Below are 15,809 nucleotides of genomic sequence, written 5' to 3' on the forward strand. Positions count from 1 at the left end.
CCAGGACTCAGCCCCAGTTCTGTCTGTCTGTCTCACTTGCCAGGATTCTTAACCAGCAGGCCTCACAGCTAGCTTCCTGATTAGAGCAACAGTCATCCAGATAATCTGGTTCCTGCTCTGTTCACTTACGTGGCATCAGAGGGACTGGTTCTTACCATCAGGCTCTCCCTCGCACTGGGGAGAAGCCTCGGGATCTCGGTCTTCGTCAAAGTCAGCACCTATTTACTGAACACCTAACTAGGAGCCAGGCACTGTGCTATGCGCTGGAGCTACAGAGCACAACAGGGGCCGCAGATAAAATGTCAACTAACAGATAAGATCATTGCAGATTGAGATACTCACCAGGAAGACGGTAAACAATGCAACGTTTAACACATGCTTGGCTTTGGAATTCCTGAGATTAGAAGGCTCACCCTCAACAAAACCTGGGTCATAACTTCTGCCGTGTTATTGGGTTGAAATCCAGCCAGCCCAGGTGACCTCCCTGCAGAGCCAGGCCACTCCATGTTAAGATTCCACCCTCGCCTTTGTCTAGTTGGAGTTTAATTCTCCACATTAGGTTATCAGCAGTCTCCCATGTTTTTCTTCCTCTGCTGGTATCTGCAGAGTTGCAAGCTGCAGTATCTTCCTAAAGACAAAAATGAAATGAGATTAGTAGCTAAATCCTTAATGACTGGATTTCAGGGCTGTATAATTGATTTTCGATACACTGCACCATAGAAGTTGATTAGAAATAGTAATCGTGCCTTTTCTCTGATAAATCAGTGATGCATTTTGACTAAAAGTTTTCAAAATAAAGATAAATGCAGCCCTAAACTAAAATGGCTATAATCCGAACTCTGAATATTAAAAACCGTAATAATGGTACTCACTCGTGGTAATTAGCAGAAGTTAGGCGCGCAAGTCTCATAACTGAATTTCTGCCAGGGTTAGATTTGCTGGCATCATGTTTATGCAAATCGAAACACAGCTTTATCTATCAACACCTCAACATTTAATTGTCTGGTGTTAGTTCCTGTAACAATAATCACATATCCATTTAGCTCTCTTAAATGAAAATCACTATGAGATTATAACAGGTTGAGTGGACTGAAAATGTAATTTGAAAATGAGGGAGAAAGCCTGGAATTTATTTGCATCTCATTTATTTTAATTCAATTCATAAATCGTTTAGTGAATGAAATAAAAGCAACTCCTGGAAATTGCCAGGGAGCAGGTGGGAGAAGGTAGAGAGGGAAAGTAGAGTGTCACATGTGAGTCGTGTGACGTGAGCTATCCCAGAGGCCAGGATTTCAAGGGAAGGGGTACGTCATTGTATCAGTCAGGAGAGGATGGGGTGTGATCGGTTAACAAATGTGAACAAATAAGCCCTGAAATCAGGGCTTAATGAGCAGAGCTAGACGTGGCAGGCATCACTGCCATCCTCCCTGGTGAGAACACAGTGGGGTGACTTCAACTTAACTGCAAGGAAGCCCAGGAAATGGTGTCTTTCTGCATGCCTAAGAAGACAATGAAAGGAGATTTGGTGACCACATAGCAGGGTCCCTGCCATCCCGATCAGGGCTGAGGGCTGCTTCACAGAAGAGTTGGAATCAGCTCTACAGAGCAGTAGGAATTAGCCAGGCAAAGATATCAGCAAGGGGTGATCAGACAGAGTGTCGCCTGTAAAAAGGCAGAGAGGTCCAAAAGAAAAGGAAGGTCATTTCAGAAAACTAACTCAGTGTGGCCAGAGAGTTGGTCAGGGTTAGGGTGGGAAGGGCATATTTTGCTAGGCTGGCATTTATCCTGAGGACAGTGGCGGGGCTGTTCCAGGGTTTGGTTAGCAGAGCGATGTGTTGGGATTTGTCGCGTTAGAAAGACCTCTCAGGCTTCCTCAGGTGCAGAGGAAGATAGATCAGACGGGGACAGGATAGGAGGAGAGGGGTAATCCAAACAAGAAACGAAATCATTAGCAGAGAAGACAGAGGGACATCTGAGAGCTACTTAGCACACACAGTTAACAGGATTTGGCAGCTAGCAGGGTTGCTGTGTCATGCTCACCTTTTAAGGGCCCCCTTCCATGATGATGTAGACTGGGAAGCCGAGAAGCCCTCCGACTTCAGGGGCTGGCCTGCCAGGCTCTGTGAAGGAAAGAGGCAGGGAACTGAACCCCAAGACAGAGGTGTGAGATTCTGACAGCCCCAGTGCTGCCACTTGCAACGGGGAAGAAACTGAAAGAACTTGCAGGTGCTACCACTGAACCAGCACCATGTAATTGTTGCTCCCCACCCCCCGTGGATAACAAGGGATTTGGAGAACATCTCTGGTGTGGTAACTGAGGGTCTCGTGCATTGAAGCAAATCGCCTGACTTTTCCCAGGGACTGGCAAGCTCCTGGCAGTCTGGCCAGTTGAGTGACGTGAGGGCTTAAGGCTCTGAGCACCCCTGGAGTTTACCGAAAATCTCGGTGAAGATATTACCATAGAACGGTACCCAGTGAAACTAGGTACCCCTTCTTCCAGCATTCCAGCCAAGGGCACCTCTCAGGTGAGGAACGCGTCAGCAGCTCTTACATAAAGGCTGGTGAAATGTAAAATGGTGGATGGATGGACCGTGGCCACCCCCTTCCACCAAAAACTTTATGGCTTTGTTGCTCTGGCAAAATCTCAAGTGGTTGTCCGTGCCCAGACTCAAAGTAGGGAAGGTCTTCATTATGCCTCCCAAGGATTTCTCCAGGAATCTCACTTGAAAGAGTCCCCCTCCCTCAGGGCCCTCACCACCCACCACCCTTTCCTGTTTCCTCTGGCCTTCAAAAAACTCACAAAGCTGTTCCATCAGGGTACCTGTAAGCTCCATGAGCACGAGGCCCATCTCACCGCTGTATCCCTGGTGACAAGTGCCATGGGATGGGCATTCAGACAGTGGGTGACAAAGGAAGGTATGATGACCATGCCCCCTTCTAAGGCGCCTCCTTGGAACATGCTTAGTGCATAAATGCCTCCGTATCGGTCAGGGATCCTTCCACTGCAAGAGACAGGAAGTGCACTCAAATTAGCTCAATTAAAAAGGGCATGCATTGTCTTGCCTCACAGGCCCCTACCAGGGAGGAGCTAGCCTTAGCGACTTCACCAGCTCAAATGATATCAGGTTGACATCCTTCTCTCGGCCCCCTTCCATCTCTTAGCAATGTTTCCCTTGACACTTTTAGCCTAATTTACCCCTACATTCGACTGGTGACCTCTTCACCCGGGGAGTCAGGCAGACTTGGCTAAAGATGACTCCAGGCTGATATACCAGTTCAGCTTAGTGACCCAGGGGGAAAAGGAGGCAATCTCTTACAGAATTAAAATCTAAAATCCCTTGGAAGAACTCTGAATGGCCTGGCACAGATGGAATGGCAGTCACACCCCTGGGCCAATCACTGGTCAGGCAGGTGGGGGTCTGTGATTGGCTGGGTCACACGTGGACACGTGCCTCTTGTGACGGACATCTCAGTAAAAACTCCTAGATGGGGAAACCTTAGAGAAAGGGGGTGCTACGCCCAAAGAAGGAAGAGATGGTTAAATCACACTCATACACCCCCAGGTATATTCTTCATCCTCCCTCCCTCCAAAGCCTAATCATAAAGCAAACTTCTGGTCCTGAGGACCTCTTAATGCATTAATGCTCCTCCCCTCCAGCAAGACTTTTTTCTAGACTTTTGGAAGAGAGAACTGAAACCACCTCCTCCTGTTAAGATTTAAAACTTCTGCTCTTTCCTAAGATGGGTTTAGTGCCCATGATTCTCTCTGATAAGGAAGGCATATAACCACCCTCTAGGATATTTCCTCCTGATTATGATTTACATAGAGATTGCAAAAGCAAGAAACAGCTACATGTGTAGGTAGCAGAACAAAAGGAAAATTGCTTCCCAGATAATCTTCCATCATGATATTGGTATTAGTGTTATTAGTATTCCAGGAAGTGGGAGTTAGTAATTTTGTTTTGGTTTCTGTATGATTAATATGACATTGCAATTACACGTTGGCTTGTGTTACTTTTACTTTTGTGGCAAATGACAGTGACGCAGGAACAAGGTGGGAGGCGGGTGTGCATGTGTGTCTGTGAACACACGCACGTGAACTCAGTTCTGCACGGAACCCACTCAGGTAGGTCTGTTAACATATGCAGTCATCACAAGAGCCTGAATTTTATCAGCCCTTCCTGCCACAGTGCATTCATTCTACACCAACCAACGTTTTATTTTTTCAAACACCTATTCTGTTCCTGGCACTGTACGAGGCACTGAGTGTATGTTAGTGGACAGACAAGACACTGAATCCTGAGCAGTGCTCGTGCAGGCAGAACTTGCTATAAATGTAATATTAGCTTAAATAATATATAATTGGAAGGGTAAGCCTCTGCAAAATATATTCAACAAGGTATCCCCCAAGCAAACATTACTTTCGGATGACTTGCTTGCTGTTTTGATTGGTGCGATGGAAAAGTGGAAAGACCCTCATGGAGCTTTATGCCGTAGCAAGGGGAAACAGATAATAATCAAATAAGTTACAGGGCTTCCCTGGTGGCGCAGTGGTTGAGAATCTGCCTGCCAATGCAGGGGACAGGGGTTCGAGCCCTGGTCTGGGAAGATCCCACATGCCGCGGAGCAACTGGGCCACAATTGTGAGCCACAATTGCTGAGCCTGCGCGTCTGGAGCCTGTGCTCCGCAACAAGAGAGGCCGCGATAGTGAGAGGCCCGTGCACCGCGATGAAGAGTGGCCCCCGCTTGCCACAGCTAGAGAAAGCCCTCGCACAGAAACGAAGACCCAACACAGCCATAAATAAAATAAATTAATTTAAAAAAAAAAGTTACAAATAGTGTAAAGAAATGGTGATGGGTGCTCTGGAAAAAAAAAAAATGGTTGAGATAACAGGGAATGTCTGATTTAGGTTAAGGCCACTCTAGGAAGATGACATTTGGGCTGAGAACTGAATGAAGAGTAGGAAATTTTCAGGAATGGAATGGCAAGAAAGCCTCCTGTGCTACGATACCAGCATGCGCAAAGGCCCTGAGGCAGAACATGAGCCAGTGTAGTGGGAGCAGACTAGCTGGGGGGTGGGGGGGGTGAGGTCAAGGGATTGGGGCCTGACTGGTGCTGCTAAGGATCTTAGAAACAGACGTCCTCCCCAGATGTACCCACTGTTGAACACAAAGGAGCATTCATCTGCAGGCTGGACTGCCTTCCCTGCTTCTGAGAGGCTAGGAGACACGCAACATACTTGACTTCTACAAGTTCAGGTTGCAGGATGACAAGTCCAAGTCCGTTCAGGTCGTCTGGGCTCCATATCAGACACCCCTCCTCTCTGCCACGTCCCTGCCCATGGACCGCCTGCCCCCACTAGAACACTCCCACAGCATCGGAAGTGAGGTTCTCTGCCTGGGCAGGGCCCTTGCTTACCACCCGAGCTTTCACCTGCTGACCGCCCCCTCTGGAATATTCTCCCTGATTCATCTCCTGCCCTCACCTGTGAAGTCTCATACTTTGGGCCCCACTGAGGCAGCAGTTCCTCTGGGAAACTGGCCTCGTCCGTCCAGTTCTGGCTCCGTGTCCCTCCTCCGTTCCCGTAGTGCCTTCCTCTGTTTACTCATCACCACACGAATGTTCTTCATTGTTGGTTCATGTGTCTTTATCCTGCTCTGACCTGTAAGGTCATGAGGTCAGGGGCCCTAACTGTCCTGCTCTAGTTTAAATATTGATCACATTAACAAGCACAGAGTAGGTGCTCAGTCAATGCTGAATGAGTGGATGTGATTTTAAGTTGACATCATGAAAATCCTCTCCCTCCAACCTCTGTCTATTAATTCCAGGTCTCGGGGGTTCCTCCCAGAATGACTCCAATTGCTCTTTAGAATGAAGGAAGCCTTTCAGATACTTGGAAGTCACAAATGTCCTGCTCACATTTTCTCATCTCAGTTTTTCATGGTAGAGCTTAGATCATCAGAGCTGCCAGCGTGCTTATACTCGGTCTGATTCAACACTCTTACTCACAAATGTTTGAGCACCAAGCACGGTCCAAAATAATAGAGACACTAAGAAAAATAAGATAAAGTCTCTACCCACTAGGAGCTCACAGGCTCATGACAGATAAGGAAACTGAGGCATGACCAGTGAAAGTTCTGCTTTGTAATGACAAAACTGATCAGTGTTAAAACTGCAACTCAAATTCAGGTCTCTCCACCTTTCTACCTCACCGCCATCCAAAACAGCATATCATCCAAAAATCATGTTTGCTTGGGGAATACATTACTTAATGTGTTTGCAGAGGCTACCCTTCTAATTATGCATTATTTAAGCTAATATTAAATTTATAGCAAGTTGTTATGCCTGCTCCAGCCCTGATCCCATCATAGCATGGAGTCTTGTCTGGGAGCTGCTTTTTAAATCCCAGAGGACTGACCCAGAAAGGAAATAAAGATGTCATCTAGGCCAGGCTTTTCCTCTGGGTGGGTGAATAACTAAACTCTCCAAGCGGGGAGTTCTGCTTTTCAGCATTGCCAGACATGGAGACTCTCTTGCCCTCCCTCACTAATCTTTTCTGGGTTTCCCAGACACGAAGTGGGATGAGCAAGGGATTCTGCTGTAAGTCTAACTGAGGTCTCTCCTGCTGTGCTACAGCACCATTTCCAGGAGAGGATCCAGCCCAGTGTTAACTTCCTCTTTCCAGTTTCTCGATTCGCCAGCTCCCGACATTGCCCCTCAAGCTAAGTTAGAGTCACCAGTTATAGGCCCAGCAGGGCCATTTTAATGACAGCGTTTCCTTTTCTCAGGGTTTTTTTTACAAGGCTCCTTGTGACAGGCGTGTGCCTGGAGAGATCAAAACATTCTGGAGGGAGATTCCACATCGGGAAACTACTTCCCAAAGTCTGCCCTCTGCAAAAATAAAAACCATGCTAAATAGCTGAGTTTTATTAACTGGGGAAGCCAGGCTGAGGAAAATGCCCAATGATTAAAAATAATGGCTTCCTTACAAACACAAAATTGTATTAATTTAAAACCTGGTTTCTCTATCACTGAATACCTACTGAGCTGGCTGGGAAGGGAATTCTGCTGATCCTGGCAGTGAAAATAATTCAAAATAACTTTTATGTTCTCCAGGAAGCCTGAAGGTTAATTTAAATATTTTTAGGTGGAATTCGGAATAAGAGAACAGTGTGGCTAAATGAAAGCTCCTGCACACTCTGAAGTCGGGGGCAGGTGCCTATGAAGAGATGAGCATGCCTGTCAGACCCTCCAAGATCTCGAACCCTGTAGCCCAGGCACCTCCCCTTTAATAAAGGGACCCTCACAATTAAAGATATTTGACTAGATTATACGGCTGGCCTGAACTCCTTGACTCAGCTTCCGGTGAATTTATTATATTTAAGTATTAGAAGGATCAGGCATTTTTATAGAAATTATGTATTTCAAAAGTTAACTCGGCGACATCACCAAGATGGGAACATAGGTCATCCCTGACTTTGCCCTCATAAGCACAGCAGCTAACAAGGATTCATGGACAGGAAACCACCAAGAGCATCCTAGAACACAGGGTGAGGCTGAGCCACCCCCCAGCACCCACCCCCCCCCCCAACGCCTTGCACCACAGAGATCAAGACATGGGTATCAGAAGGGTAACAGGAGCAGCTGCATGCTGACTGCATTGCCCCTCCCCCAGGCCAACACAGCTCCACTAGTGGGAAGAGAGAGCACGTGGGCAACATCTGGGACCCCCCAGCATTGTGAGCTGCTTTGTGAGAGCGGCTACTCCTGTATCACCCCACAGGGACTGCAGGAGAATCTGCGGGGCTCAACCACTGGGAAGCTGATCCTGATGGAGAAAGGGGGAGGGGCTTGCAACAACCAGCACTCAGATCTCGGTAGACCGAGTCCCTCCCTGCAGCGCCCAGGTAGTAATCCCAACCAGCAGCTTTGCTCAGCTGCAGAACCAAGTCAGTCTGAGCAGGGAACTTGGCAGGGTGCAAGCCAGCTCCTCAAACGAGGAGTTTTGCCAGCTCTGGAGGCTGATCTGCCCACTTCCCCCTCCAAGGCATGGTAACCCAGTAATGCTCAAGCCAGGAGGCAGGCAGGCAGAACTGATTGCCCCAGAGCAAAATCAGTACCAGGCATGGAGGGTTCCCCTGATATGCCCAGACAGGGGGAGTTCATTCACAGCCCCATTGCTGCTAAGTGTAGCTCTCAGCCCCTTCCAACCAGAAAGCCTGTTCAGAAAATTTGGGAGATGCCTGAAATGGACCCTCCTGCCCCACCCAGGCATGGGAGCGGATCATAGGCCTACCAGCTGCTGAGTGTGTCTCCCCACCCTGACTGGCCAGTGGGACTAGTGGGAACACGTAGAGGCTGTATAGCACAGCAAGCTCGAACAGAGAGGTGGGCAGGCAGAGCTGACAGCCTGCAGAGCAAAGCCAGTGGCCCTATTTGGCCAGGGAACTTGGGGCAGGGGTTGGTTTGAATCAAGATCACAAACAGATGATAGCCTTACAAAACCTTGGAGCTAGTCTTTCCACTGCACGCAAGCAGGGAAACTAATTTGTAGCCCCACTCACTGCTGACTATAGGCTTCAGCCCACCCAACCAAGGAACCTAACCACAGCACATGGGAAGCTATGTAGCCCATCCATCTGCCCTGCTTACAGTGGCACTTGAACAGAGAGCACAGTCCATGGCTTTTCCCATCTGCAGAGCAAAACCTGTAGCCCCCGTCTGGAGAGGGAATTCAGTATACACTCTTCCCAAATTCAAGTCCTGAAACAAGCCATGCAGACCCTGGATTCCATTCTGCTGCCCCACTAGGGCAGGGCAGATACCTACTGCTAAGTACAGTACCCAGGCCCAATGGTCTAGTAAGCCTGACCAGAGAACCCAGGCAACTGCAGAGCCCATCCTACAGCCTCACTTAGGCAGGGAACCAAGACAAGAGTCCTATCCAACTGTTCTCAGTCAGCAGCACACCCTCCCACCCCTGCCCTCAGAGCTCAGGCAGTTGCCTCATTCAAAAATAGACCCTGATAGCAAGCCCCACCTGCTCAAGGTCGTTATCAGCAGACAGTTGCAGAAACTAAAACTGAGCTAACTGGCGAAGAATTCTCTCTACCAAAGCAAACCTACAAAGTCTAGAAGAGAGACCACTTACTCAAATGCACGGATACCAATGTAAGGAATGAAAGCTCATGAAAAATCAGGGAAATATGACACCACCAAAGGAAACTAAGAGAACTTCAGTAACTGACCCTACTTAAATGAGTATCTATGAACTGTCAGCCAAAGAATTCAAAATAGTCCTCTTAAAGAACTTTAGTGAACTGCAAGAACACACAGACAAATGAAATTAGGAAAACAATTCATGAACATGACAAGAAGTTGAACAAAAATAAAAACCATGAAAAAATTCTAGAGCTGAAAAATACAATAACTAAACTGAAGAATTCAATATAGAGCTTCAAAAGCAGACTCAATACAGAAGAAAAAAAAGTCAGCAACCTGGAAGACAGGGCAGTTGAAATTATCCTGTCAGAGGAGCAAAAAAGAAAAAAAAAAGAAAAGAAAAGAAAAACAGCAATGAAAGCCTTTGCACTTATGAGACACAAGCCCCCCACCCCTGCAAAAAGAAAAAAAAAAAAAAAGAATATTTGCATTATGAGAATTCCAGAAGAGAAAGAGAAAGGAACAGAAAGTATACTTAAAGCAATAATGGCTGAAATCTTCCCAAGCCAAAAAAAAGAGAAATGGACATCCAGATCAATGAGGCCCAAACGACCCCAAATAGGTTGAACCCATTAGGACTACACTGAGACACATGGCAGTCAACATTGTCAAAAGTCAAAGATAAAGAAAGTTGAGAGCAGCAGGACAAAAGACAGACATTACATACAAGGGAATCTCCATGAGACTATCAGCAGGTTTCTCACCAGAAACTTTTCAGGCCACAAGGGAATGGGATGATATATTCAAAATATTGAAAGGGAAAAAAACCCCTGTAAACCAAGAATTCTATACCCAGCAAAGGTGTCCTCATAAATGAAGGAAGGAAAAGACTCATGAGCAAACAAGAGCAAGGGAGTTCACCACCATTAGACCTGCTTTACCAAAATGGTAAGGGAGTTCTCTGAGTGGAAGTAAAAGGTCACTAATTAACATCATAAAAACAGAAGAAAGTAGCATAAAACTCACTTTTAGTGGTAAACATATAGTCAAAATTAGATTACGTAATATGGTAAGAGTAGTGTGAATTCACTTACAACCCTAATTATAAGTTTTAAAAATAATAATCATAACTACTATAATCTGTTAGTAGTTACATAGTGTTAAAAATATGTAAACTGTAACATCAATACCTAAAATGTGAGAAGTAAAAGTGTAAATTTCAGGAATTATATTAAAGCTAAGTTGTTATCAGTTTAAAATAGAATGTTATCATTTTAAGATATTTTACGTAAGCCTCATGGTAAACACAAAGGGAAAAACGTGTAGTAATTACACGGAAGAACATGATAAAGAAGTCAGAGAACACTGGTACCAAAAGACATCAAAACACACACACAAAAAAGACAGCAAGGGGAATTCCCTGGCAGTCCAGTGGTTAGGACTCCACGCTTCCACTTCAGGGAGCCCAGGTTTGATCCCTGGTCAGGGAACTAAGATCCCACAAGCTGCACAGTGCAGCCAAAAATAAATAAATAAATAAAAAAGGACAACAGGATATGAAAAGGGGAACAATGCATCTACAAGAAAGCCAGAAAATGATGAACAAAATGGCAACAGTAAGTCCTTACTTATGAATAATTACTTCAAATGCAAACATTAAATTCTCTAATTAAAAGACATAGAATGGCTGAATTGATTTAAAAAAAAAAATCCAACAATATGCTGCCTTATATGATACTCACTTTAGCCTTAAAGACATGTATAGACTGAGAGTGAAAGGATGGAAAAGATATTTCAAACAGATAATAATCCCCAAAAAAGCAAGAGTAGCTATACTTGTATGAAACAAAAGAGACTTTAAACTAAAAGTGGTAAAAAGAAACAGAAAAGCTCATCATATACTGATGAAGAGGTCAATCCATTAAGATATAACAATTATAAATATTTATACACTCAACACTGAAGCATCTAAATATATAAAACAAAAACAGAGCTAAAAGGAGAAATAAACAGCAGCACAAAAATAGTTGGGAACTTTAATATCCCACTTTCAACAATGGATAGATCCCTCAGACACAGAATCAATAAGGAAACAGCAGATTTGAGCAATGCTATAGACAAAATAGACCTAACAGACATGTACAGAGCATGCTATCTGACAACAGCAGAAAACACATTCTTCAAGTGCCCATGGAACAATTTCTAAGATAAACTATATGTTGGGCCACCAAACAAGTTTTAGCAGATTAAAGAAGACTGAAATCATAGCAAGTTTCTCCTCTGACCACAGTGGTATAAAACTAGAGATCAGTAACAGGAGGAAAACTACAAAATTTACAAATACATGGAAATTTTAAAACACTCTCCTGAGCAACCAATGGATCAAAAACAAACTAAAGCGGAAATTTTAAAAGTATTTTGAGACAAATGAAAATGGAAATACAACATACCAAACCTTATGGGATGCAGCAAAAGCAGTTCTAAGAGGGAAGTTCACAGCAACAAACACCTGCACTAAGAGGCAAGAAAGATTCCAAAGAAACAACCTAACTCTATGCCTTAAGGAACTAGAAAAAAGGAGAACAAACTGAGCCCAAGGTTACCAGAAGGAAGGAAATAAAAGAGCAGAAATAAAAAAGAGAAGAAAACAATAGATGATATAAAACAAACTCACAGTTGGTTCTTTGAAAAGATCAACAAAACTGACAAATCCTTAGGTACACCAACCAAGGCAAAAAGAGAAGGGACCCAATCAACAAAATTATAAATGAAGGGCTTCCCTGGTGGCGCAGTGGTTAAGAATCTGCCTGCCAGTGCAGGAGATATGGGCCCTGGTTCAGGAAGATCCCACATGCTGCAGAGCAATTAAGCCCGTGTGCCACAACTACTGAGCCCACGTGCCACAACTAATGAAGCCCGCATGCCTAGAGTCCATGCTCCGCAACAAGAGAAGCCACCTCAATGAGAAGCCCGCGCACTGCACCGAAGAGTAGCTCCTGCTCGCTGCAACTAGAGAAAGCCCTCGTGCAGCAACAGACACCCAACAGAGCCAAAAATAAAATAAAATAAATTTATTTTTAAAAAATTATAAATGAAGAAGGACACATTACAATTTATACTACAGAAATACAAAGGATCATAGGAGGCTCCTCTGAACAACTATACACCAACAAACTGAATAACCTAGAAGAAATGGAAAATTCTTAGAAACGTACAAGCTACCAAGACTGCATCAGGAAGAAGTAGAAAATTTGAACAGACCAATTACTAATAAGGAGACAATCAGTAACCAGAAATTGCCCAATGAAGATAAGCTCAGGATCAGATGACTTCACTGGTGAAATTTCCCAAACATTTAAGAAGAATTAATACCAATCATTCTCAAGCTCTTTCAAAAAAATAGAGAGGAGGGAACACTCCCCCAAGCTTATTTTACAAGGCCAGCATTATCCCGATACCAAAACCAGAAAAGAAAACTACAGACCAATATCCCTAATGACTATAGATGCAAAAATTCCCAATAAAATACTAGCAAACCAAATTCAGCAGCACATTAAAAGGATCATTCACCATGACCAAGTGGGATTTACCCCTAGGATGCAAGGATGTTTGAACATATGCAAAATAGTGTGATACACCACATTAATAGAATAAAAGAAAAAAAATCATGATTATGTCAATATATGCAGAAAAAAAGCATTTGACAGAATTCAACACCTGTCTGTGATAAAAACGCTTAACAAATTAGGTATAGATAGAACATACCTCAACATAATAAAAGCCATATATAACAAGCCCATAGCTACATCATACTGAACAGTAAAAGGTTGAAAGCTTTTCTCCTAAGATCAGGATCAAGACAAGGGTGCCCACTCTCACCACTCCTATTCAACATAGTATTGAAAGTTCTAGCCAGAGCAGTCAGGCGAGAAAAATAAATAAAAGGTATCTGAATTGGAAAGGAAGAAGTAAAATTATCTCTATTTGCAGATGACATGATTTCATACATAGAAAATCCTAAATACTCTGCCAGAACACTGTTGGATATAATCAACAAATTTGGCAAGAGTGTAGGATACAAAATTAACGTACAGAACTCAGTAGTGTTTCTATACACTCACAATGAATTATCTAAAAAAGAAATGAAGAAAATGATGCTATTTGCAATAGCCTCATAAACAATAAAATACTTAGGACCAAATTTACTAAAGAGGTGAAAGATTTCTACTTTGAAAAATACAAGACACTGATAAAAGAAATCAAAGAAGACACAAATAAATGGAAAGGTGTCCCAATTTCATTGAATGGAAGAATTAAGATTGTTAAAATGTCAAAACTACCAAAAGCCATCTCTAGATTCAATGCAATCCCTATTACGATTCCAATGGCATTTTTTACAAAAGTAGAAAAAAAAATTCTAAAATTTATATGGAACCACAACAGACCCCAATGACCAAAGACATCCTAAGAAGGAAGAACAGAGCAGAAGGTATCACACTTCCTGGTTTCAAGCTAAACTGCTAAGCTACAGTCATCAAAACAGTATGGTACTGGCATAAAAACAGACAGATAGACCAATGGAATAGAACTGAGAGCCCAGAAATAAATTCAAGCTTGTATGGTCAACTGTATTTGACAAGGGAGCCAAGAATACTCAATGGAGAAAAGACAGTCTCTTCAATAAATGGTGCTGTGAAAATTGGATAGTCACATGTAAAACAATGGACCTAGACCCCTGTCTTAGACCTCTCACAGATATTAACTTGAAATTGATTAAAGACTTAAATGTAAGACCTGAAATGATCAAACTCCTAGAGGAAAAAATAGGAATGAAGCTCCTTGATATGGGTCTGGGTAATGATTTTTTGGATATGACACCTAAAGCACAATCAACAAAATCAAAAATAAACAAGGGAGAATACATCAACTATAAAGCTCTGCACAGCAAAAGAAACAAAGTGAAATGACAGTTACAAAATGGGAAAAAAATATTCGTGAACCATATATCTGATAAAGGGTTAACATCTAAAATTTATTTTAAAAACCTCATACAATCCAATGGCAAAAAAAAAAAAAATTAAAAATTGGATTGGGCAAAGGACCTGAATACAAATTTTTCCAAAGAAGATATACAGATGGCCAACAGGTACATGAAAAGATGCTCAACATCACTAATAACTAGGGAAATGCAAATCAAAAACACAATGAGATATCACCTCACCACCACCCCCACCCCCCATTAGAATGACCATCCTAAAAAGACAAGAGTTAATAAATGTGGTGAGGATGTGGAGAAAAGGGAACTCTTGTGCACTATTCGTGGGGTTGTAAATTGGTGCAGCCACTATGGAAAACGGTATGAAGGGTCCTCAAAAAATTAAAAATATAATAGAACTACTATATGATCCAGCAATTCTACTTTTGGGAATATGTCTGAAGGAAAAAAACAATGTATATCTGTTTACCCATGTTCATAGCAGCTATTTATAATAGCTAAAATATGGAAATATCCTAAGTGTCCATTGACAGTGAATGGATAAAGAAGTTGTGGTATATATATACAATGGAATGTTATTCAGTCATTAAAAAAATGAGGAAATTCTGCCATATGCAACAACATGGATGAACCTTGAGGGCATTGTGCTAAGTGAAATAAGTCAGACAGAGAAAGACCAATACTGTATGATCTCACTTACAGGTGTAATCTATAAAACAAACCAAAAAAAATCCCAAAACTTATAGTAAAAGAGATCAGATTTGTGGTTACCAGAGGCAGAGGTGGGGGAGGTAGAACTTGAGGAAGGTGATCAAAATGCACAAACTTCCAGTTATAAGATAAATAAGTGCTAGGTATGTAATGTACAACATGATGACCATGGTTAACCCTGCCGTATGATATGTGTGAAAGTTGTTAAAGAAAAGTATTACATAATGACAAAGGGGTAGATCCAATAAGAGGATAGAATATTTGTAAGTATTTATGCACCCAACATAGGAGCACCTAAATATATAAAGCAAATATTAACAGATCTCAAGGGAGAAATAGACAGGAATACAACAATAGTAGGAGACTTAATACCCCACTTACATCAATGGATAGATTATCCAGACAGAAAATCAATAAGGAAACATTGGCCTTAAATGACATATAAGACCAGATAAATTTAACAGATATAAATAGAATGTTCCATCCAAAAACAACAGAATACACATCTCCTCAAGTGCACTTGGAACTTTCCCCAGGATAGATCATATATGAGGCCACAATACAATTCTTAAAAAATGTACAAGGTTGAAATCATATCAAGCATCTTTTCTGACCACAATGGTTTGAAACTAAAAATAGAACTCAATTAGAAGAAGAAAACTAGAAAATTCACAAGTATATGGAGATTAAGCAACATGCTATATAGATCAATGAGTGAAACAAATCAAAAGAGAAATAAAAAAATACCTTGAGGGCTTCCCTGGTGGCGCAGTGGTTGAGAATCTGCCTGCCAATGCAGGGGACACGGGTTCGAGCCCTGGTCTGGGAGGATCCCACATGCCACGGAGCAACTAAGCCCGTGAGTCACAGCTACTGAGCCTGCGCGTCTGGAGCCCATGCTCCGCAACAGGAGAGGCCGTGACAGTGAGAGGCCCGTG

The 15,809-nt window shown here is 42.9% G+C and overlaps 1 protein-coding gene and 2 long non-coding RNA genes across 13 annotated transcripts in view; 1 reads left to right on the forward strand and 2 right to left on the reverse strand.

The window, feature by feature from the left end:
- Positions 1-15,809, forward strand: part of TENM2 (teneurin transmembrane protein 2) — a 1,017,264-nt gene that overhangs the window by 962,543 nt on the left and 38,912 nt on the right. The window lies entirely within an intron of this gene.
- LOC114236396 (uncharacterized) lies at positions 538-2,909 on the reverse strand. Its single transcript, XR_003622366.2, has 4 exons — positions 2,822-2,909; positions 2,041-2,120; positions 873-1,015; positions 538-628 (listed from the first exon to the last, which is right to left on the reverse strand). It is a non-coding gene; the product is annotated as an uncharacterized LOC114236396 (long non-coding RNA).
- The window catches only part of LOC130707391 (uncharacterized), a 64,164-nt gene continuing 51,266 nt past the window's right edge, over positions 2,912-15,809 (reverse strand). The window contains exon 4 of the long non-coding RNA XR_009007286.1: positions 2,912-3,002. This is a non-coding gene — a long non-coding RNA (uncharacterized LOC130707391). The remainder of the gene's footprint in view (positions 3,003-15,809) is intronic.

Source organism: Balaenoptera acutorostrata, chromosome 2 (genome assembly GCF_949987535.1).
Source record: "Balaenoptera acutorostrata chromosome 2, mBalAcu1.1, whole genome shotgun sequence".
Classification (NCBI taxonomy): domain Eukaryota; kingdom Metazoa; phylum Chordata; class Mammalia; order Artiodactyla; family Balaenopteridae; genus Balaenoptera; species Balaenoptera acutorostrata.